This window comes from Crocuta crocuta, unplaced genomic scaffold, assembly GCF_008692635.1.
Source record: "Crocuta crocuta isolate KB4526 unplaced genomic scaffold, BGI_CrCroc_1.0 scaffold131, whole genome shotgun sequence".
NCBI lineage: Eukaryota > Metazoa > Chordata > Mammalia > Carnivora > Hyaenidae > Crocuta > Crocuta crocuta.
The window spans coordinates 8,540,326-8,565,723 of record NW_027528977.1 but is presented as its reverse complement, the minus strand read 5'-3'; the positions used below and the strand labels follow the sequence as shown (position 1 = coordinate 8,565,723).

The following is a 25,398-nucleotide window of genomic DNA, read 5'->3' as shown; positions in this document are numbered from 1 at the left end:
TCCCTTAGATGTAAGTCAAAGGTAAAGAATGTTGATGGAATATGCACATAACTGTGCTGTGTTTCCCCTGTTCTGGTAAGACCAAAATGCATATGCATGTATAAGCTACAAAGTACAAATCTGTAATTTCAGTCATTCTACATACAAGTTAAACATTTTTATATTCACATTTATAGCTGGCATCACATTGTAAAATTCATGCTAGTAATTTAAAAATTTGAGTTTTCTAGGGGCGCCTGGGTGGCTCAGTTGGTTAGATGTCTGACTTTGGCTCAGGTCATGATCTCACGGTTCGTGGGTTTGAGCCCCGTGTTGGGCTCTCTGCTGACAGCTCAGAGCCTGGAGTCTGCTTCAGATTCCGCGTCTCCCTCTCTCGCTGACCCTCCCCTGCTCGCTCTCTCTCTCTCTCTCCCTCTCTCTCAGAAATAAATAAAATATTAAAAAAATAAAAATTTTAGTTTTCTTTACATAGAATGACATTAAATAGGAAATTAAAAACACAGGACAATTTGAGAGACAACAGAAGAAAAGAAAAGGCTTTATATTTTAGCACCTTTAATAGCACTTTTTTTTTTTAAAACAAGGAGCCCTGCATTTTCATTTCGTAATGGACTCTAAAAATTATACAGTTGACCCTAAATATTTTATTTATTTTTCTTTAAAATTCTTAATGCTTATTTTTTAGAGGAGGGGGAGGGTTAGAGAGACAACAGGGGGACCGAGGATCCAAAACAGGCTCTGCACTGACAGCAGGGAGCCCAATGTGGGACTTGAACTCATGAACTGTGAGATCATGATCTGACTGAGCCATGGAGGTGCCCTGACCCTAAATATTATGTACATTAATGCATAGTAGAAAAACTATAAGGTAGCTATAATAAACACTAATTAGACTTTCTTATTAACAATAATACTCCAATAAATGGCCCTCTAACAGAGGGAGAAGAATTCACAACTTTGCTAAGACAGCTTATTCTACCTATAGCGCAAAATTTAGCTAAAGATCCATTTCCTGTAATATCTGGGAAAAAAACCCAAATTCTCTCTCCAATGTAACATTGGTGCAAGAAAAAGCAGAGAGGCAACAGTCACTGTTTGGGATTCTATGGATCTTGGAAGAAGCTTGATTCTCTGAGCGTATCCAAGCAGTTTTTGCTCTGTGCAAGAGTCTCTCTCACTGTGATTGGATGTCAATGCAAAGAACAGACAGATTAATGGTTGCTGGTTTACCTCAGTCTATTGTTTTAAGTTACCCTGAGGCAGAGTCCAATGGGGTGCCATAAAACTGGCACTGCCACCCAGGCCTTTTGGTAGGATAAAGAATTTCAAAGGCCAGTTTCCATTACCAAAGTTTGACTCAAATGGATCTAAGGCATTGGTTCATAGCCCATGAAACTGAAGCCTACTAAGTCACATGATCAGAAAACCCCTTCAGCATGGCTCTTACACTTCTTGAGCCTCCAGAATTCACACCAATAGAAAGTGTTCTCATAAAGACGTGTAGCCACCAGAATAGTCCCAATTTCTGTTGTAGGTCTAGGTTATTAGACAAGGGAGATCTTCAGAAAGCAGAATCAGCGATCATGGAACTCAGTGAGCAAAGGAGACTCACCCTCCAAGATCAGAAGCTGGGGTGGCTGGCAGGTAGACTAAGGACTTCAAGGGCATGGAGTCTTTTCTATTCCTGTCTAGCAGGAGAGAATATATAGTGTGGTCCAGGGACAATTGCGTTCTCTCCTTGACCAAATGGCAGTTCTTATGAAGTTATTCTGTTCTCTTTCCACTCCACTTTTATAGGGCTGTTTGACTTAGCAAACTATGAAGAGCTACATTGGAGGAGGACTGGATATCACCCAGAGCACCTGGTCTTGGAGCTGGTTGAAGTACACAGAAGACACATAGTTTAACTCCTCTTTGGTAGTTTGCCAGCAACTACCTTTTTATATCCACTGTCCCAGAAGTTCATTGAGGCTCTACTGATGTCCTGGCCAAAGTTGCTACCTCCTGACACCCAGAGCTGCAAATCACCAGCTGTGCTGCCCTTTTCTGAGTCCTCAGTGCTCTGAAGGCATGCTGTGGTCTGTGCCTAAGTGGGGAGAGGGTGTCTCCTCCTTATCTGGGCAGAGAAACTGCACTGTCTACTTCCTTATGCCTCACAGTGACACACAGCGCCCCTTATGAAAACAGCTCCCTCAGGCTCCACCGGCAGCCATGCTCTCCACACACTCAATCCCAGGTCTATGGGGCTGTCTAAGTCAAGAGAACATCACTGAAATTCTACCATGTGCCCCCACATTTCTTTCCCTCCAGGACTTGGGCACCCTGCCTCTCTCCTTTTTCAACCAATGAAAAAAAACCAATTCTCTGGCAGGCCTGTCCTACCAGTTCAGCAGACAGGCCTGGTCCTGTCTGAATCCTGATTAAGAGTCACTGCAGAAAACAGACTGGCCCGATCATTCATACAGTCTATTTAAGCAGAAGGCCCTTGGAGTAATTGAGCAGAAAACCAAAAGTACTTGAGATCGGCCTGCCATTTGATTTTCAGGGTAATCCACTGGAATCAAGCAGAGATAGTAGAAGAAAATTATTTCTTGAGTGAGGAGTATCATGCTTAACAGCAAAACAGAATTTTTCTTACTTTCAGTTGAGGCTGCAAAGTCGAGAACAGTAGATGGCAAATACTCCTATAGTGACCATCACACTAGGACTTAGTAAGAGGTGATTCAAAACTAGCTCTGTTCCCTCTTCTAGGTTTAGTGAAAGATTGAGAATGAAGATTTCTTCAAGTCTGGTAGGTGCTGAGCTCTGTGGTATGGCCCCTACCCACCTGGTAGAAGAGTGAGTGCTACTCTCTCCCACTTCAAACCAAGCTATGGTGTTGGAATGGAGCCTAGTGAGGGAGTTCCTAGGAGATTTTGACATATGGCTCTCAGTTTGGAGGATCTGGGGTCTGACTCCTGCCTAGAAACTTCTGAGGTTCAGGGTTCTCTGGACTTGCCCTTGAAGCAGGGCAATGTGAGCAGCTGCAATTGAAGTGATGTGACTGTACTTTCTTCGAGGTGCAGAAGACTCCTGGGGCCAAAGTGACCTGTCTGGGACATTCCATTGGAAATAGGGTCTGGAGTGTTGGGAGGAAGCAGCCATCTGGAAAATGACTTCTCTGTGTCAAAGTTCACAAAGTAATGGATATATCTGAGGGCAGAGTCCCCATAGATCCCCAAAAAGAGAAAGAGCCAGCTTTGGTGCATCTGCCATACAGGGATTACTAATACCAGGTTACAGAAGCACTCATTGGGACAGACCTGTTTGCTTCCTTACCTATCCTCTCCCTTTCATCTCCTCCAACTTTGGAAGAATCAAAAGGTGAACAGTGAGTGGGAGAGGAAAAGTGGAGGAGCCAAGTAGGGAAATTGTGGAGATGAGAGTAGACCACACCCCTTCCCCACTGCTGGTCTGTGGATGGTGGCAGGGAGAAGCTGAAGAGATCAAAGTTCATTTATATCATAGAGAACTTGTTAAGACTATGCCTGAAAATACTATCTTTTGATATCTGAAAAGGACTGCAAACCTATGTGATCTGCCTAACCTCTTGTCCAGGGGCTGAGAAGGGAGATGCAATAGAGGAGATATCTGAAGACCAAAATGTGAGAAAAATGAAGGTGCTTCTGTCTGTACCCCATGGAGTCCAATGCATTCTAGAAGTCGGTTACATCTGGAATGTTGGAGAGAAACAGGAAGAGCTGGTTAACAAGTATGGATTGTAAGGAAACGCTTCACTAGAGAAAATTTGAATTGGTGTTTGCAGGGTTGTATTTCACTATCAAAATTATAACATTTGACTGGGAGACATCAAACATGGATTGTTCTCATAGTTTCTGTCAATGAGAACCAAAATTATTTTCTCACCTCAGTAATTCATCCAGTTGGGAGAAAAAAAAAATCTAAGTACTTGATTTTTTTTAAATGATAATTTTCTTTTTTTTTTTAATGTTTATTATTTATTTCTGAGAGACAAAGAGACAGTGTGAGCAGGGGAGGGTCAGAGAGAGAGGGAGATACAGAATCTGAAGCAGGCTCTAGGCTCTGAGCTAGCTGTCAGCACAGAGCCTGATGTGGGGCTCGAACCCACAAACTGTGAGATCAGGACCTGAGCCAAAGTCGGATGCTGTACCAACTGAGCCACCCAGGCACCCCAGGACTTGATTTTTTATATTAACATTCTATCATAACTATTTCCCATATATTTCTCATTTTCTTTTAATTGTAGTTTTAAATGATTTTATAACCACGTCCTGTAAAGATATTTAGATTACTAACAGATTTTCTCGCTTACAAATAACAAATCATGTAGATAGGACTTTTTCAACATTTTTAAAGCTTATTTCCTTTAGCTATATTCCAAGCACCAACTGAACTGTTTTATGTCTCATGATTATTTAATTTTGGATTCATGAATATTCAAGGTGTAATCAGTTCTTATTAATTATAATTGAAGTAATTTTTTGCTCTGTGAATTTCAGGGCCCTACTGGTTCAAAAAGGCAATTTCATCTAAGGCCCATCACTGTTTTGTTGGTGTTGTTTTCAAATCAAAAGCTCATAAGTTAACAGTTTATTCTATGAACTTTCAACTTTTGGTGTTAGCAATAAACTATTTTGTGGAAATGGTGTATTTATTGTTCAAACAATAGTAGTTCATTTTACTCCTTATTTCTTTATTTTATTCACTGTATTAAGAATACATTGCCTTTAAAAATATTTCTCAGTTAAGAATTGTCACTTGGAAGAATAGCCATTTCCTTACTGTTTCCAGTTCATGAGATTTTATCATAACAGGCTTACAGTATGTTGGTTTAAGAGCTCACAGTAATTTCATTTCACTGGCTAAAAGTTCTGTGGAAATATAGTAGCTTATACTATATATGAGAAAGTTTGAGTGGTGAAGTAATCACTTATTAAAATTATCTCATACTTAATAATAAAATATTGTTAAATTACTTGTATGAGCATAATGAAGCAAGTTCCACATTATTTTGCTTATAAATCTAGTTTTCTAAAACAAAGAAGTTTTCAATTGTCAGAGAACAGGAAAGATGGCAACAATAATAGACAATGCTTGATCTAACCCCATGACCTGTAAATATTAAACAATGTCTATACATAAGACTAATGTTTAAGGACTTGCATTTGGCTTCATTGTTTTTAATGTGTACAGCATAACACAGATAAAGGTAATAAAATTTGAATTTTTAAATTCAATTTGAATTCAATTTTGAAGTTTAATTTGAATTTTTGGCAATATGTCTTTCAGCAAACAAAATGACTCTTTCCCCAGTTGCCTTTGGCAATAAGCCTCACAGTGACTGATCTTCATGACCTCATCCTGGAATTTGGCTTGAGTGACCAGTTTTAATCAACCTGAAAATAATGCCCCTTTGTCTATTGGAAAACAAATGGTGACAGATTGGCTCTTTCTGCTATAACCATAGCTCAACTGACTAGCTTTGCCCATGAAGGTCTAAGAAAGTATGGAATACAATTTGAAGAGTTAGTTGTGTGTGAAAATCTTAATGAACTCAGTCACCCTGTAATTTAATAGCCAAGAAGCAGCTGTCTGAATGGATTAGCCATTAAATCTCAGATGTGGGGCTGTTTGACCCTAATTTGCATATTTAAAAAATCTGATTTTGCAGGCTATTCTTGGCTCTCTGAGGCCAGTGAGGGGTCTCTGAACACTGCCTCACTCTGTCAGGTTGTAAGGCCGCACAGCAGAAGCTGGGCCAGGCACTAGTAGAAAAACAAAATGTGGCACTGCTTTCCTTTATTACATTAAATTAAAATGGTTTTATATAATTAGTGTTAGCTCACTGGTCACTTTCATTTTCTGAGATGCTAAATCAACATTCATTTACAGCAGTAGGGAGAGCTGTGGTGGGCAATAAAACATCATTTATGTTGGTCTTTATGGTATATTTATTATTTCTAAATGTAGATAGGAAATGGTGCTGGGCTTCAGAAAACTGCAAATATAATAACAAAGATACTAAAACAGTGTTGCCAAAGGAACTGCCTAGAAGAACCAAGCATGTAAAAAGTTGGGTTGTATAAGTGACTACTAATGGATCTCCAATATTAGTAATAAAATCCTGCTCAGAATACACACTATGCTTCCCAGGCTCCCTTGCAATTAGGTGAGGCCGTGTGCTATGGACTGAATTATGTCTCCCTAAAATAATGTTATACAAATACCCTACCCTCAACACCCCTGTGACTGTATCTGGATGTAGGGTCTTCAGGAGGTAATTAAGTTTAAATGAGGTCATAAGGGTGAGGCCCTAATCTGATAGGACTGTGGCTTTTGAAGGAGAGGAAAAGATGTCTCTGTCTGTCTGTCTGTCTCTACCTGTGGAGACAGAGCAGGAAGGTGGCCATCTGCAAGCCAAGAAGAGAGCTCTTACCACAAACCAAATCAGCTGCCACCCTGATCTTGGAGTTCCCAGACTCCAGGACTGTGAGAAATAAATTCTGTCATTTATACCACCCAGTCTATGGCGTTTTGTTATGGCAGCTCGAACAGAGGACACCCTGTGGTTAAGTCCTGGCCAATGAGGTATGAATAGAAATGATAATCACAATTTCTGGGTTGTGCCATTATAAAGAATGCACACATCCTCTTTTCCTCATCAGCAGGAACCGGTTCATAGTGGCAGACACTCATCTCAGAGCACTCAGATGACGACAGTGCCATAGGACGGTTGAGCAACAACCTAGAAGGGGCCTGGGATCCTTCTCCCATGGATCTGTCATCTTAGCCCTGTACCGCTTATGTTTGAAGTACATTACATAAGCAAAAAACAAATTAATTTCACTTAAGCCACTGTTACTCTGAGTCCTTGTTTTAGTGGCAGACTCTTTTTCTCAATTAACACCGTGTAAAAGACAATGAGGGGGAGTGGTTAAAATTTTAAAAGCATTAAAATCCAAACTTTAGAAAAAAATATGCAGGCAAAACCAAAAATAGGTAAAACATAGTCTTAGGGTAGACTGAGTTAGTTTACAGTTGTGGCTGCCAATTTTCAGTCTCTTTCCTAAAGCCTGGTCTCAAGAATCTCTGCAAAGTGGTGAATGCCATACTTCTTCCCCCCTGATCCAGTTTGTTCAAATTGCCCTTCTCACATAACCCAATAAAGAGGACTCTGCCTGTCATTTCTTTACAAGATCTAGACCTGGGAGTGGGGATGGATACACATAATTTAGGTCTTTCATTATTGACTGCTTGATTAATTGAGGAAATGGGAAGTTGGAAACCAATGGTCATGGGCTTATGAGGTGACAAGAAAAAAAAAAAAAGGAATTTATGGATGAATTGGACAGAAAGTCCCTAGAGGGGATGGGCACAGAGTCACCCTTACTATTGTGCAGCTTGTGTGCTGCACAACTCTAAGGGAGAGTATTCATGAAGCCAGAGATTTGTATATTCTAACAATCTTCCAACAGTGTTAGTGAAGTGCTTTGTCAGGGGCCCTTTTCTCATTTGAACACAGTTGCAGTGTGGGCTAGCACTACTGCTAGGGTGTGTGCATGTGGCTCTCTGGCTGAGCCTGAAGACCAAGAATGGGAGCCTGTCTGGGAGTAGAGAGAGAGAAGATGGTAATCTACAGAAAAAAGAAAAAGTTGCCTTTCCCTTCAAAAATATCAGTGAGGATTCAGAGTACCAGAGGGCCCCTAGTTTCAGAATATGCACAGGGGAAGCATCTAGATTTTTTTAATGTTTTACAAATAGTTTACTGCNGTCAAATGCTTTTTCTGTATCTATTGACAGGATCATATGGTTTTTATCCTTTCTTTTGGGGAGCATCTAGATCTTGAGACAGCCCCAGGCTGGGTGGTGTAGAACAGGAGGACCCCTGGTGTGTAGGCGGTAAGGGCACTTGATTAGAAGGGTTCCCATATTTTCAGGAGCACCGGGGTGGCTCAGTAGGTTGAGTGCCTTATTCGATTTTGGCTCAGGTCATGATCCCAGGGTCATGAGATCTAGCGCCAAGTTGGGATCTGCACTGAGCATGGAACCTGCTTAAGACTCTTTATCTCTCTCCTCTCTCTCTCTTTCTCCCTCTGCCTCTCTCCCCTGCTCATGCTATCTCTGAAAAAAAAAAAAAAAAGTGGGGCACCTGGGTGGCTCAGTTCGTTGGGCTTCCAACTTTGGCTCAGGTCATGCTCTCAAGGCTTGGAGTTCAAGCCTCACATCAGGCTCTGCTGACAGTTCAGAGCCTAGAGTCTGCTTCAGATTCTGTGTCTCCCTCTCTCTCTGCCATTCTCCTGCTCATGCTCTCTCTCTCTCTTTCTCTCTCTCAAAAATAAATATTTTTAAAAAACTTAAAAATAAAATAGAATAAAAAGAAAGTTTCCTATGTTTTCAGTCATTGCGAAGGGAATCCTAGACACTCAAAATGGTGGTGGGGGAATGGGGTGGGGAAAGATTTATTGCATTATATTCCAGCCATTTAAAAAGCTGGTTTTATGGCAAACTTATCTTAGGAGTAGCTGTCCCACATTTCATTTATTTCCAAGAGTTGAAAGGAGAGGGAGAAGGAAATGGCAACACTGTGAAATTCATTGTTCATGTTTTAAAATACTATATACTGTTCTGCACCAGAGGTTGTAAACTGGTTGTTCAGCTCCAATTTTGCCTTGCAGTCATGTTTTGCTTTGCTGACATAACACTTTTTACAAGTTTGTATTTTGTTGCCAATGTTTAAAAAAGAAGAAATTTCACAATAAAAAAGGGATTTGAGAATTGTTTTTTTGAAAACTGGAAAGTATGGTGAAACTGAGCTCACATTTCCTTGTGGCAATAATCAGTGGAGCTGAATAAAGGCAGCCCCTTTCCGATGGAGCCTCTACTCTTCAGTCTACCTCAATTCACAATTCCCATCCGGCCTGGCTTATTTATGTTGCCTGGCTGGCTTCTGCAGGCATTTCACTGGGCTATCCCTGGTAGGTTTTAAACAGGGACTGTTCCCCACCCCCTATAATGTACCACTAGTGGAGAATGTGCTCTATAAATATTCACTGAATAATGAATGAACGAATGAATTGATCCTGTTCAAGGTTCACCAAAGTCCAATGTCAATGATCATCCTCAGGCTAGAATAAGTTATGGACCAGTGTTTTGATCATCTCGTCTAGGCCTCTGCTTCTGGTCAAAAGACAGCTGCGCTTAGAAGCCAGATGCCACTGGTCCATCTCCAGGGAAGCAGTGTTTGTAGTTATTCCCAAACAGATCGTGGAACCTGGTCTGCTCCTCATTTTTACTAAAACCTTTATTTTCTGATTGCCTAAGTCTGGTATTTTAGGTGATTTCTAGATGGAGGCTTTTTTGTTTGTGTGTGTTTGTAAAGCTGCTTTATTTTTATTTATTATTTTATTATTTATTTTTTTGGTAAAGCTGATTTTGATTCTTTGTCCAAAAAAAAAAAAAAAAGATGACTTTTGCCTGGTAACCTGATTTTGCTTATCAGCTTATTCAACAATTCTATGATTTTAGTTATTTCCTCAGGAAACTGTTTGATTCCAAATGAAACACTTAAGTGTTTTATCTGAGGATAACACACAAAGTGTCCCAAATACACTGACTGTAATTTCTGAGTCATTTACGAAAAAGGACTATGAAAGAAAAACTGGGTGTGTGTATGGTGGGGGGAAGCAAGAAGAAAGCAGTTGAGGTTGTTGTGTAGTCTTAGCTGCAGGAGTGGGGCTGGGATCACCAAGGGATAATTTAATCTTGAATCACACTGGGGTATGCTGGTATAAATTCAAATGTAAAGCTCTCTAAAGTTAAAAGAATACTATCCAATTCATGCTTTGGGGATAAAATCTCTCTCATTTTGGTTTAATATTTTTCCGCCTTTCTACTTTGCCCAATTCTCATGGATTCTGCTCCTTTTTGTGAAAGCTAGAATAGGGAAGAAATCTCTCTACAGAGTTCTGCAAGCTGACTGGTGCTTCAGAAATAAGCCAGAAAGGATTTTAAACTCCTCCCAGAAAGACACAGTGAATTAAAGAAATAACACTAAAATTTTAGTTGCCTCATTGCCAAGATCATTCATTTCCCTATGTGCTAGCCATATTGTTTTCAAGTAACTAATAACTGCACCCTGCATACAATTCACAAAACAAAATTCTCCTCTCATTTTGAATGTTTCCTAAGCTCTTTTACAAAGCCCAACATTTAAGGGAGGGAAAGGCATTGCCATTATGAAAGCATTTATTGTGTTTCTGGTGTGCCTACTACCTGGCCAAACAAAAGGCAGAGAGTGGTGGTTGGAAGGACCTGGAAAGGAGATAAAGGGGCACAAGAGAATACAGAGAAATCTTAAGATGAAATAGCTTCTGATCAAAAAGCCAGACTTTGGGGGGAGATAAAATATACACATTTCATTGATTCAACATAGACACTCATTCATGTATCTATTATTCATTAAACATTTACTGACATATTTAGAAAATATAACATGAACAAAATTAAAAAGATCTACTGCTAACTGGGGAAACAGTACATAAAAACACTCAATAATTGTTGACTTAAGTTATGTTTACTAAGAAATCAAAACATGTCACAAAGAGCTTCTACATATTAATAAAGTGGTAAAAACACTTTAACAGAAAATTAAGCAAGGATTATGAACAGGTAATTTATAGAGCGGGAAATCCTAATCATAAATAAGTGTATAAAAATATGTCTGGGGTGCTTGGCTGGCTCAGTCAGTTAGGCGTCTGACTTCAGGTCGGGGCATGATCTCACGGTTTGTGAGTTTGAGTCCTGCCTCGGGCTCTGTGCTGATAGCTCGGAGCCTGAAGCCTACTTCGGATTCTGTGTCTTCCTCTCTCTCTCTCTTTCTCTCTCTCTCTCTCTGAACCTCCCTTACTCGCATGCTCTCTCTCTCTCAAAATAAATAAACATTAAAAAAAAAAAAGTCTAGCTACACTAGAGGTGACGGGAAGACACTTATTTAAACACCAATGAGATATCATGTTTCACACATAGGGTTGGCAAAATTAAAAAGGGCTAGGGGCACCTGGGTGGCTCAGTCACTTAAGTGACCAACTTCAGCTCAGGTCATGATTCACAGTTCATGGATTCGAGCCCCACATCAGGGTCTGGGCTGACAGCCCAGAGCCCGGAGCCTGCTTCAGATTCTATGTCTCCTTCTCTCTCTCTGCCCCTCTCCTATCTGTGCTCGGTCTCTCAAAAATAAACATTAAAAAAAAAAAAAAAAAGGCAAGTGAGGATGGGAAGAAATAGTTGCTACATGTTTGGGAAAAGAAATTTGGTGGTATCAGTTAAAAAGTACACATATCCTCCTTTGGCTAGTGGTTCATGTTGGCTAGAACTCACAGGTATGTGAGCATTTGGTAGGAAAAGTACCCAGGGCAAGAATCAGGTATTTGCTGGGGAGCTTGTCTATGCAGGGGGAAGTCCTGGCAGAATTTTACTCTGGGAGTGGAATGATCAGGCCTACAAGGTGATGAAGATCAGGTTTAGTGTGTCAGAAGGATAACCTGGCTGCATGTAAAAAGAGTGGTGGATAGTCACAGGACTGGAGGCAGGGAGATGAGGTAAATGGCTGTGAAGAGAGAAGTCCAGATGCAAAAAAATGAGGTCTGACCTTAGGGCAGTAGGCCTGAGGGGAGTGGATACTGTCAAAGCACCCAAAATGTGATGTCAACAGGCCACCTACATGAACAATATAGATTAGGATGGTTTAATGCAGATGTCTCCAAGGCAGAAGTGAGAAGACCAGGGAACAAGGCTGCCCTAGATCAACTTGTGAAATAGCTCAAATTTACATTGAGTTCTTCCTTACCTTTGTAGAAGGTATTACCCCATATTACTCTGGATTACCCAGAACTCTCTACCACAGGGCCTCAGCAAAGCTACCTCCCTCCAGCACTGGTAGAGGCGTCAAAGGGTGCTAGGCTCTAAGCTGTGAGCCACTAAACGGCAGGCACTGCATCCTACTCATTATTGTGTCCCAGCCTCTAGCTTCAAGATTGTGACGTAGTAGGTACTCAGTAAGTACGTGCATATACTGAACTTTCATCTGAGTAAGAAGATAATTACCTAGATCACACCAAAATATACAAGACAGCAACTTAGCCTGTGACCTCTCTGGAGTCAGTTGTTGACTGAAAGAGATGTATTAGTGATGGTGAAGTTTCTGGGAGATGGAGAGCTTTGGGATCTGGGTCTTCCAGGCCTGTCACATTATATAACACTGGCAGTCATCTAGATAAACCGTATTAACCTGGCTCAGCAGGAGAAATCCCTGAGTGCTATGTTGAGTAGCTATGAGAATCCAGTGAAATAATAATAAAAAAAAGTTTAGAAGAGGGTAAAGTAAAACAGAGATTCAAGATCTATCATAATCTGATTCCTGCTCTTCACAGAATTCATTGTATGGAGCAGCAGAATCTATGTATATTCAAGGGCTTTGATTTAGTGACATTAATCCGTGGCACCCAAACACAGAAGTTTATAAGGTAAGAGCTCTGCAGGTTGGTCCTCAATCTCAGTATTTTGTACTACAGCTACTTTGGGCTTTCCACAACCCAGACTTGCCCTAAGCTGATGAATTACTCATCTGACTTCACTGAATGTCTCTTTTCTTCACCCCTTTGTTCCCAACTCCACTAGAGCCAGTGATGTCCCTCATCCATGTCCATACTGACATGATAGTTAGTCTTTTCCCTGAAACTACTCCTGGAGGGCACAGGCTTGTGCTCCTCATTCGTGTATCTTCCTCAAGGCTCTGTGTTTGGCATTCAGTAGGAGCTCAGTAAATGTCTGAATTTTAATTTGCATAAACCACAGGGAAGTGGTGACTTTCAGTGTCCTCTAACTGGGTTGAAAGGAAGCTATGTCTAGAGATGGGAAATAGGTTCTGAAGTCATGAATTTATTGCCCCAGGGGGGCCAGGCTCTTGCCTGTAAGACACTCCACTTTTATGTACATCCTTCACATCACCTTCTCAGAAATGGTGGTCAGGAACCATAACGATATCAATAATGGCAGCTGTTATTTCTTTCTTGTCAAGCAGCATGCTAGTGTTCTTTGTTTGTTTTAATTGTATCCTCACAACAGCCCAGCAAGAGGAATTATTATTCATATTTAATCATTGAAATAAGATCAGAGAGGTTAAATGACTTGCCCGAGGTCACTGGGTTAGTAAGTGATAAGAGTCATCTAGTCTCTAAAATCTGTGATTGAATCATAAAGAGGAGCTGTTTGTTTGCTTCCCCCTGTCCCCATTCCCATGCTCATTTATTTCTTTTAATGTGTATTTATTTTTAAGAGAGAGAGGTTGTCAGCAGGGAAGGGGTGGGGGGTGGGGGTGGTACAGAGGATCCGAAGCAGGCTCTATGCTGACAGCAGTGAGCCCCATATGGGGCTTGAACTTGCCATCGCGGGGCTTGAACTCACCAATCATGAAATCATGACCTGAGCTAAGGATGATCAACCGACTGAGCCACCCAGGCACCCTCTCCCCCCACTGCCTTGCCATGCTCATTATCAGCATGTCAGGAATTTCCCTTGATACTGGCAAGGTAAAGAAGTGTCAGTGAATTGTTTATAGTAAAGTGTGCTTAGTGCTCTGATAAAGCGATGTGGAAAGTGCTGTGGCAAACCAGGGCAGAGATAAAGCAGACTAGGGTCAGGAGTGGGGCAGACTCCTCAGGGGAAGAGATCCATGGATATAGTTTTGAAAAACAGTAGGAGTGTTATAGGTGGAGAAGGGAAATGACTCTCTTTTAGAGAACTGCTAAGCATTGGTTTTAAATCTTTAAATTTTGATTTCTCTCTGCACTAGAGAGAAGGTTGTATGACCTTGAAAACTTATTTAAACTCTTCGAGCCTCAATGTACTCATCTTAATAATCTTATGAGGGCTCTGGTGAAAGCCAGTGGGATAATATAGGTGGAACACCTAACTTGTTGCCTGTTTTGCAGAAGGTGCTGGTAAATGGCACTGGTGGTGGATGGTGGTGGGGTGGTGGTTGTTATCGCCATGATTATAGGAGGTAGCTTGAGGTAGAGCCTCTGGCACAGGCAAGACTGGTGAGTGGGCTACTGAGTAATGAGAAGCAAGGCGAACGAGGAAGGTTGGAAGGACAGACAGGACAGATTTGTTATGGATTTCAGAGGTTGTAGGTAACACAGAAAGAATCTGGTTGTTGCTTGGGTAAGTTATGGATTGAAGGAGAGGGAGAAATCTCCCAGGCTACTGGCTCAGGTGCCAGGTGTGGTGACCCCAGAGAAAGGAGAAGAGATTGTAGCACTTTTACTGTTGAGAGCCCACGACCCTGTGGGGTCAAGAGAGACCACAGCCCAGTCACTTAGATTTGACATAGTGACATAGTGACATGGCTCTATCTGACCATAGGGTTGGGAGGGAAATAGTGTTGCATCTTTCTAACCCTTAACCTCAGGTCCCAATTAGCTTCTGTGATCTTGAAAAAACATGAGCATGTTCAGACAGTAACTCTAAAATTACTTGGGCTGATGTTATGTCCTTAATTTTATTTTTAAAAATTATTTTAAGTTTATTTATTTTGAGGGGGGATGGAGAGAATCCTAAGCAAGCTCTGTGCTGTTATCACAGAGCCTGATCTGAGGCTCAATTTCACAATCCTGAGATCATTACCTGAGCCAAAATCAAGAGAGTGGACTCTTAACTGACTAAGCCACCCTGGTGCCCATATGTCTTTAATTTTAACGCATCTTTTAACCTCAGAAAGATTTAGAATTAAGTATAGAAGCAAAACCAGGGAATCAATGATTTTTGTGCTAAGGGATCTGTGCATATTTGGTACTTAAGTCTTTGTAATATTTAAGGGAATTGAGCCTATTAGAACAAACAAGCAGCCTTGTTTCCAATGTAAACTTGTAAGGGAATAATTAACTTAAACTTGTGATATAAGCTGGAAAATAAGAATATTTGGCTAAGTTTAAAAACCATATTAGAAATCTAAAAACATTAAAAATATGCTTAACATCCATGTAAAAGAGTAATTTACATTCTTAAGAAGGTTTTACTTGTGCTTTAGATAATTGAAATGCTCAAGATGGGAAAATATATAAATACAGTTTTAAATGTTTAAGGGTATTTTTAATTAACTAAATTTTTATATTAATTTAATACATTAGTCAAAACTTCCTTAAAAGTGCTTGTTAAACTTTGTTGCTTTTTTGAACAGAATAATAAGATTTGTAAGTGAACTAAAAGCTCGAGACTTAGACTTTTCATTTTTAACTTCAATATGTTGCTTATTTTTTTAAAACATTGTTCCCGAATAATCCCTTCTGTTTGCAAAAGCCTCTTAGTTACCAAAAACACAAACATATTGATGCGATGTATGCCTAATTCAAAAGAATACCATATAATGTTTCCCAAATAATATATAGGATATATTAATAATATGCTCTCAAATATATATTACATATTATATATAACATTTTCCCAATCTATATTTATGTGCATACATGTGTGTATGTATTCCTTTTTCCTCTATAAGAGAAGCAAATGCATGCACACACTGCATACTGAAAATTGGATGGTCCTGTCTGAAAGCTGTTTTCCATGGCTCTGATAGTCAGTAAACCATGTAGAGAACAAAGGGATTTTGCTCCGTGAAGCCTAATTGCCTGCTGAATAAATAAATAAATAGATGAAGTGCTGCACACGTTTAATGAAGGTAAATATTGACCCTGACACCATATGTTTGCTGGGGTGCCAGCTGAAGTGTGCTGGCAGCTTCCATCAGTCAGGGGATCTGCCAGCCTAGTAAGCAGGGGCCTCAGTCATTCAGGAGCATAGTCAGGGGAGAGACTGAAATATCAATAAGGCTCTCTTGCTTATGCCTTACCCCTCCAACACACACACATACACATACACACCAATTCTTCCACCAAAGGACGTTTGCAAAATCTAAAATCCAAAAAAGGAATAATGGGATGGATATTGATTTCTCAACTTCAGACAGTCCCATGGGAGCCTTTGTTAAATTAGACTTAGGAGAAGCAGTGTATCTTTTTATTGTTTTTCCCCACTTTTACTCAAGAAAGGGGTATGTGGACCAATGATAGCATGCCTTAGTGGAACAGACTTTCTGCCCCTGCCACACCACTAACTTGGGAAGTACCATCACCTCCCTCAGCCTGGGTCTACTAAACATCACAAGGATAATAATACTGGTCTGGTCTTTGCTGTAGAGTTTAGAAGTTCAGGTGAGGTTAATTATATAACAAGGCCTGGAGAATAGGGCTGTGGGTTTTAAAAAGTTAATTGCGATGAGTTCAGAGAAGAAGTCATTCCACAGTATACTTTCCTCCCACCTTTGCTTTCTGACTCCCTTCCTGTTTCCCAAGCCCAGAGTGGCCAAAGGAGGGGCAAAGACAGGACAGGCTGCTTTTGGAGGTGGCCATGGTGACTTCTGCGGGTGAAGAAATCCCTTTTTCCTCTTAATTTTTTTGAAGAATTTTCCTCTTCTTTCTGAATTAAGAAATTCATTTACTGATTTTCAAAAAATGAAATTTACTAATTTAAGGATACACAGAATCAGAGAAGTTAAATATTTGCATTCAATAATAGACAAAAATTGTTTCAAGGAGTGGCATATAGCACATAAGCAAGTGGTCTTTAAAAAGGCTATATGGGTTATTGGGTTTCTTGCTATCTTACACAGCTAAGTAGATGGGTATGGATTTCAACTGGGATTACATCTGGCCACCTATAACAGATGACGAACAAATAACTGCCCAAAAATAAACAACAGGAATGTGAACAGATGGACATTTTCTTTCTTCCATTCTCAGAAAGAAGTCCAGGGCACCTGGGTGGCTCAGTCAGTTAAGCGTCCAACTTCAACTCAGGTCATGATCTCATAGTTCGTAAGTTCAAGTCTCATGTTGGGCTTTCTGCTCTCAGCATAGAGTCTGTTTCAGATCCTCTGTCTGGCTCTCTCTTGCCTCTCCCATTCGTGCTCTTTCTCTCTCTCTCTCTCAAAAATAAATACACATTAAAAAAAAAAAAAGAAGCCCAAAGATAGGCTGCCCAAGCTTGGTGTGGTACCTTCATCTTCGCAGGGTACAGGCTCCTTTCTTCTTCCCTTACTATCATCTTTAGCTGGCTATTTGTGCTCTAGTTATCATATTCAAATTCCAGCCACTAGAAAGGAGGACAGAGATGTTGCATGTCTCCTTCTTTCTTTTTAAAAACTTCCGGGAAAACTTTTAAAAGACTCTCAGGAAGTACCACTTAATACTTAACACGTGCATTTCATTGGCTAGGACTGACCCACATGGCCATACGTACTTGCAAGGAAATTTGGAGAAAATGCCCAACTGAAAACTGGGGTTTAGTTTCAGAGGTAGGTTATAAGCCATATTTTTCTTTGGTATATAGATAATAGGAAGGAAAACTTTAACCTCAAGTTATCATAAATTGTAAAATCAGCAGTATCTTTTGGATACTCAGGAATTGCTTCTCTACCTCTTACCCACTCCAGCCATGCAACTATTGCTTTGGAGTATAGACCAAATTAATTAATTAAAAACTGTAGATATGTAGGGTGTGCCAGGCAGTATGTTAGGTGTTACAGATGAAAAAAAACTTAATAGGGTGTTGCCTTTGCCTTCAGGCAACTTATAGTCTAATAGAGAAGACAGACACTTAGAGTGCATTTGTAATTACAATACTGTAGTTAAAAAACAAACTACTCAATAAAAAAATTCACATATTGATTTTCTAGGGCCCTATTTGTACTTTTATTTTATATAATAGTGATCTAGCTAAAGGAAAATTAATACTTGCTGAGAGCTGGCATTCTGTAACACTGTAAACTCCATGAAATCAGTCAGAGACCATGTCCAGTTTGTACACTGCTAAGTTTGGTACACAGTGGATTGTCACTGAGCACTAACTGAGTAGTAAAATGAATGAAAATATGCAAGGACAAGGAGAGTCTGCATTTTAAAAATGTATAATTTATATACAATGGAAATTTGGGAAATGGAAATACATATTTGTCAAACATAAAAGGCATAGAATGACTATTTACCTTGAACACATAGTCTTCATTTTAGAGTATGACTTGTCAAACAACCCTGTGTATTTATTTTGTTTCATTTTATTTAAAAATTTTTTAAGTATATTTATTTTTTTGGGGGGCGGGGAGCAGAGACAGTAAGAGGGAAAGAATCCTAAGGAGGCTCGGTGCTGCCAGTGCAGAGCCTGACATGGGGCTCAAATCCATAAAACAGGCTCATGACCTGAGCCAAAACCAAGAGTCAAACATTCAAATGACTGAGCCACCCAGGCACCTCAACCCTATGTATTTAAACTATGATTTATATAATGGACATTTATGGGTTACTTCTACTTGTTCTTATGCCTAATTGTCTAGTCACTCCTTCCCAGTGTTCATTTGGGGACCCATTTGATTCCCCAGAAGCAAATTCTGCCTGTCACTCTGGAAGTGCCTTTTGACCTAGGCTAAGCCATGCAGCACAGTCTCCTTTTAGCCACTGTCATTGCTTCAAAGGTAGACGACATCATCATCATCATCATCATCATCATCATCATCATCATCAACACTCTCACAGTGTTTACCAAGGACAAGGCATTGCATTAGTCCACTGAATCTTCACAATAACCACATCAGGTAGGTGCTAATATAAACCCTGTCTATGATGCTCTGAGGCCCAGAGCTTGTAAATAGTGAGGTGGGTTGGAGTATAATTCAGGCTGTTTGACTCTGGAATCCATACTCCTAATGACTCCACTAAACTGCATATGACTCAAGCTGGTCAATCAGAGTGAACCTGAGGCCTCCAACTAAGAGAGTTAGGAAGGTTGGCTCCCTTTGCTCTGTGTAGTGTGGATACCAGATGTGAGTCTTGGAACTATTCCAGTATCTGATTGCTTCAAGAGAAGCTGGGCTGAGTTCAAGACCAATACATGGAGGTGGCAGAGGTGAGAGGACAGAGAGAATCAGTCAGTGCTTGGATGCTGTTTGAAATTTATAGTCAGTGAGGCAATAAACTCCATTTTAAAGATTGGTTTAAGTTGGGTTTTCAAAAGCACCCTGATATCATTTGATTTATAAAAAAATTTATATACTTGATTCTTTCTTATCGGCATCTGTTACATGAAAATATTTGTATCTGTGTCCACCACTTATATTTATCAATGAACATGGTATAAATATAGAGATATTACCAATATTAAATATATTACTTTAGGAGAATAGTATAAACATGATCTTAACAAACACCATATTTCTTCAATTTTCAAGATGATATTTTTTATGTTAATATTTCTGAAATTGGGCTATTTCCTATAATTGATAATATCTTCAATTAATTGACAGTTTTTCTTTCTTAGCAGTAAATACGTTACTAATTTAATTGGTGGCATCTTAGATTCAATGAAATACAGTAATTTAATTATGATTAGATACAAATCTCTTAAATATTNACAGAAATACAGTTGTGATATATATATATAAATATATATATATATATAAAATATATGTAACAAAGCTTAAGTTTATACTTTCCTAGAGTTCTGGCTGGGGTTATATTACAATAAATGGCAAATTATAAATTTAAAAAATTAATTACTTAAGACTTAAGGGCAGGAGTCTTGTGGTCAAATTCAATTCTGCCATGAGCTATAAACTTTATCTCTTTGTGTCTCAGTCTTCATCTGTAAAATAATTAGGGGGTGAGATCAGATGATCATTAAAAGTTCCTTCCAGATTTCATGTTACAGGTCCTATGTAATTGTATGACTTACTGCCATTTCATAGTGTCACCACCAACAACTACATAGTATCAATAAAGTGTGCTCTGAATGAATTATTAGAGATTGCTCCTCATTTTGGGCTACTCAACAAGTCCGTCTAAAGGAACAGATTACCACAACTCTTTTATCAGTATCATCTTGGTTATCAGCTCAAGTGCAACCTCTAATAGCATTCAGTATTTATTCACTACAACTTGAGTGTAAACTGTGGTCTATAAGTTTGCACCAAGATCTAAAGTGTTTACTACTGCCCTAATTGCTCATCCAAGTTAATTTCTACAGAAAATAAGGATATATCTCATAAAACATCTGAGATCTAAGTGCCAACCACAGAACCCAGTAAAATGCAGGTCAATGAGAACCCCTTAGGCTAACGTGCACATTTCAGTATATAGCAATGGCTGTATGCTTACTCCATCTCTTTATTACCATGTCAGCAAAAGTTGCTTTTGGTTAAGAAGATGGATAGCTGGGAAAGTAAGAGTTTTTTAGAAAAGAATCAAGATAGAGTCCAGGTGAGGGTGCTCAACTGGGAAAGTAAGAGTTTTTTAGAAAAGAATCAAGATAGAGTCCAGGTGAGGGTGCTCAAAAGAAATGTGCATGTAGCATGCCAGAAACGAAGCTTGTACAAGTAATCTAATTCATTCAACACATATTTATTTATTTAAAAATTTTTAATGTTTTATTCATTTCTCAGAGAGAGAGAGAGAGAGAGAGAGAGAGAGAGACAGCATGAGCAGGGGAGGGTCAGAGAGAGAGGCAGATACAGAATCCGAAACAGCATCCAGGCTCAGAGCCTGGCAGTCAGCACAGAGCCCGACACGGGGCTCGAACCCACAAACCATGAGATCATGAACTGAGCTGAAGTCGGAGGCTTAACTGACTGAGCCACCCAGGCGCCCCTCAACACAATTATTGAGAGTCTATGTCAATCACTGTGACAGGTGCTTGGGAAACAAAAGTGATCAAGCCAAACATGGCCCTGTTTTCAGAAACTACAATCTGGTAAGGGGGTGGTAATAATGCAGATTGGATGGGGACCCAGACCAGACTTGGGAGTCAAGGGAGCTCCCTGGAGAAAGAAGAGCAAAGTGGATCCCTGAGCAGCAAATGGACCTACTGAGATGAAAGTGGGGGAGTAGGTGGAGGTTTTGAGAGAGGAGGGTTTTAGGAAGATGAGGGCTTTAAGCTGAGAAAACAGCTCACAGTGAGAGAAGGCATATGAGGATACAGGGGCTGAAGGTGACTGATTCATAGGAGATCCACTCAGCACCTGCCTGTGTCAGGTGACATGGTTGCTAATAGGGATTTTGTGGCTTCCCCTTTGTTTTGGTGTATTAATTTGTCCCATTTTGTTCTTTACATTTTTTATTCTATGTAATTAATGTTTAAAATTAAAAAGATTTATCTGGCCATAGGAGTAACAGTCATGGAAGAAAATTTATACAAAATAAACAAAATCCATAGAAAAGATGACAAAATTCACTCACACTTGTACAGAGATAATAACTGTTGATATTTTTTAAACTTTATTTTTTTTAACATTTATTTATTTTTGAGAGACAGAGCATGAACAGGTGAGGGGTATATATATAGAGAGAGATACAGAACCCAAAGCAGGCTCCAGGCTCTGAGCTGTCACCACAGAGCCCAACGTGGGGCTCTAACTCACAGACCATGAGATCGTGACCTGAGCCGAAGTTAAATGTTTAACCAACTGAGGCACCCAAATGGCCCTGCTGATATTTTCACATATATAAATCTAGTCCTTATTCTATGAATGCCCATATAAGGAAATGAGATCATAAACTATACTTTGTCTCTTAACAAATTATCTAAAAGTATTTATTTATGTACTGACTAGGTAATACATGTACAGAATAAGATTCAAAATTCCAAATGTACAGAGGGGAATATAAAAAAGTGTTAAGACTCTACTCTGTTCTTGTCTCTTGTCCATGTTCCCTCCCTGGACTAAATGACTGTTTTCAGTTTTCCTTGGCAACTTAATGTTGGAATCAGAAGGCTAGACATTGAGTTCAGAGCTCAACTTCTTTAGATTTTTTTTTTTTTTTTTTTGGTGCCAGATGTTATATTGGGTTGTTCCTTCCCTGGGATACCACTCTTACAAGAAGAGCATGTGTTGTTTCCAGAAGAGAGGGATGGGAAAGCAGCATGCTGGCCATGAAGATCTAGAAGCACCAGAATACAAGGCCCAGGTCTCTTATTTTATAGAAGAACATTCAGAGTCATAGATGATGGGACTTCTTTAAGAGCACATGGCTAGTTAGATCTAAAGTTAAAATAACTGCGGAATAACTAAAGCTAATTTCCCATCCTTCCCTCAAATTTCTATAGGTGGATAAATATCCACGTCATTAAATTGATGTTAATAAAATTAATGCTTTATTCAGGGTATGAACCAGAATTTACGAAGCCGGTAAAATAGTCATTAGAGTCCAAGTTAGAACCTAAAAAAGTAGTTCATTTCTAAAAAAAATAATTTTTTTAATGTTTATTTATTTTTAGAGAGACAGAGCATGAGCAGAGGAGGGGCAGAGAGAGAGGGTGACACAGAATCCAAAGCAGGGCCCAGGCTCAGAGCTGTCAGCACAGAGCCTGACATGGGGCTTGAACTCACAGACTGAGAGATCATGACCTGAGCTGACACCAGACACTCAACTTGCTGAGCCACCCAGGTGCCTCAAAAAAAAAAAAAATAGTAGTTCATTTTTAAATTAAGGTTAATTTTGTTAGCCACTAATGACTTTCTTTTATTTATTTTTTTTTTTGCCAATTTTAAATACAGTTTATTTAAGACATTGCATTTTCCACTTCACAATACAGTGCTTATAAAGTGCAATGTTGTATTTCTTTCCCTGTGCACATATTCCATATTCAAGTATCAAGAATGCCCAGTTTATTAACTATAGCAGCTCCTTTAAAACTGCCACGGAATTTGCTACAAATTTGGGTCCTTCAAATGTTTTGTGTGGAACAATGCTAGACCTATTCTCAGGTTGGCTTAATCAACCCTCAATGGTGGGCCCGGAGGAGGCACCACCAGAGGGAGGAGCACTGCCACCAGGGAAGCCTCCAGGCATTCCTCCAGGCATGCCTCCTGCACTCTGGTACAGCTTCGTGATGATGGGGTTGCACACCTTCTCCAACTCCTTCTGCTGATGTTCAAATTCTTCTTTTTCTGCAGTCTGGTTCTTATCCAGCCAGTTGATGATTTCATTACACTTGTCCAGAATCTTCTGTTTGTCCTCATCATTTATCTTGCCCTGAAGTTTCTCATCTTCAACAGTTGCTTTCATATTGAATGCATAGGATTCCAGGGAATTCTTGGAGGACACCTTGTCCCGCTGCTTCTCATCTTCAGCTTTGTACTTCTCAGCTTCCTGGACCATGCGCTCAATGTCTTCCTTGCTCAAACGACCTTTGTCGTTTGTGATGGTGATCTTGTTTTCTTTCCCTGTACTCTTATCCACAGCAGAGACATTGAGAATGCCATTAGCATCAATATCAAAAGTGACTTCAATCTGAGGAACGCCACGGGGGGCAGGAGGTATGCCTGTGAGTTCAAACTTGCCCAGTAGATTGTTATCCTTGGTCATGGCACGCTCACCTTCATAAACCTGAATGAGTACACCAGGCTGGTTGTCAGAGTAAGTAGTGAAGGTCTGGGTCTGTTTGGTAGGAATGGTAGTATTGCGCTTGATGAGAACGGTCATGACCCTACCAGCAGTCTCAATGCCAAGAGAAAGAGGAGTGACATCCAACAGCAGCAAATCTTGAACATTTTCAGATTTGTCTCCAGAAAGGATGGCTGCCTGGACAGCTGCACCATAAGCAACAGCCTCATCAGGATTGATGCTCTTATTCAGTTCCTTCCCGTTGAAAAAGTCTTATAGAAGTTTCTGGATCTTGGGGATACGTGTAGAACCACCCACCAGGACAATATCGTGGATCTGAGACTTGTCTAGCTTGGCATCCCGAAGGGCTTTCTCTACAGGGTCCAGGGTGCCACGAAACAGGTCAGCATTCAACTCTTCAAACCGGGCACGAGTAATAGAGGTATAGAAGTCAATTCCTTCATATAGAGAATCAATCTCAATACTGGCCTGGGTGCTGGAAGAAAGTGTGCGCTTGGCGCGCTCACAAGCAGTACGGAGGCGACGGACTGCCCTCTTGTTCTCGCTGATGTCCTTCTTATGTTTGCGCTTGAACTCTGCAATAAAATGGTTTACCATTCGGTTGTCAAAGTCTTCTCCCCCTAAGTGGGTGTCTCCAGCTGTAGACTTGACCTCAAAGATCCCATCTTCAATAGTGAGGATTGACACATCAAAAGTGCCACCTCCCAAGTCAAAAATCAGCATGTTCCTTTCAGCTCCAACCTTTTTGTCTAAGCCATAAGCGATAGCAGCAGCAGTTGGCTCATTGATGATCCTAAGCACATTAAGACCAGCAATAGTTCCAGCATCTTTGGTAGCCTGACGCTGAGAGTCATTAAAATAGGCAGGTCAGGTACTGTGACTACAGCTTTGGTAACAGTCTTGCCAAGGTAAGCCTCTGCAATTTCCTTCATCTTTGTCAAGACCATAGAAGACACCTCCTCTGGATAGAAACTTTTGGTCTCTCCCTTGTATTCTACTTGGACCTTGGGCCTGCCAGCATCATTCACCACCATGAAAGGCCAATGCTTCATATCAGATTGGACAACAGCATCGTCGAATCTGCGTCCAATCAGGCGTTTGGCATCGAAAACTGTGTTGGTGGGATTCATTGCAACTTGATTCTTTGCAGCATCACCGATCAATCGTTCGGTGTCAGTAAAGGCGACATAACTTGGGGTGGTCCGGTTTCCCTGATCGATGGCAATTATTTCCACCTTCCCGTGCTGGAAGACTCCCACACAGGAGTAGGTGGTGCCAAGATCGATGCCAACTGCAGGTCCCTTAGACATAGTTGCTTCTGGGTGAGCCCGGCCCGGCTCGGGAAGAAATCAGCTACCTGGAAAGCTAGCGCCGTGTTCAATGAGACCCTTCTTTTATTTAATATAAAATCTATTTTCATTTAAATTAATTCATGGTCACTATAAAAAAATCCAAACTTTCTTTTAAAAGCAAACAGAAATGGACCTTTCTATATGCACTATTATATAAGCTGTTCTTNAGCGAAAGTCGGACGCTTAACCAACTAAGCCACCCAGGCGCCCCCATTTCATCTTTTCTAACAGCTGCTGGGAACTCTATTAGACACATACACTAGAATTAAATGTAACAACTCCCTATTATTGAGCATGTGGATTGTTGAAAGAGCTTTAATATTATAAACATGCTATAGTAAATACCTTTCTACATATATCTGTGTCTGTTATTTGATGAGGATAAATTCCTAGATGCTGAATTTCTGGTTCAAAGCATACACATGATTAAAGTACTATGTTTATGACAGATTGCACTCCAGAGAGCCTGAGTCAATTTACAACTACACCAACAATGTACCAAAGTACCCTTTTTACCCCCA

General features: G+C 40.2%; 1 pseudogene; it reads right to left on the bottom strand.

Annotated features, from left to right (window-relative positions):
• Positions 1-22,652: 22,652 nt before the first annotated feature.
• LOC144225928 (heat shock cognate 71 kDa protein pseudogene) lies at positions 22,653-24,884 on the bottom strand (annotated as a pseudogene).
• Positions 24,885-25,398: the final 514 nt, after the last annotated feature.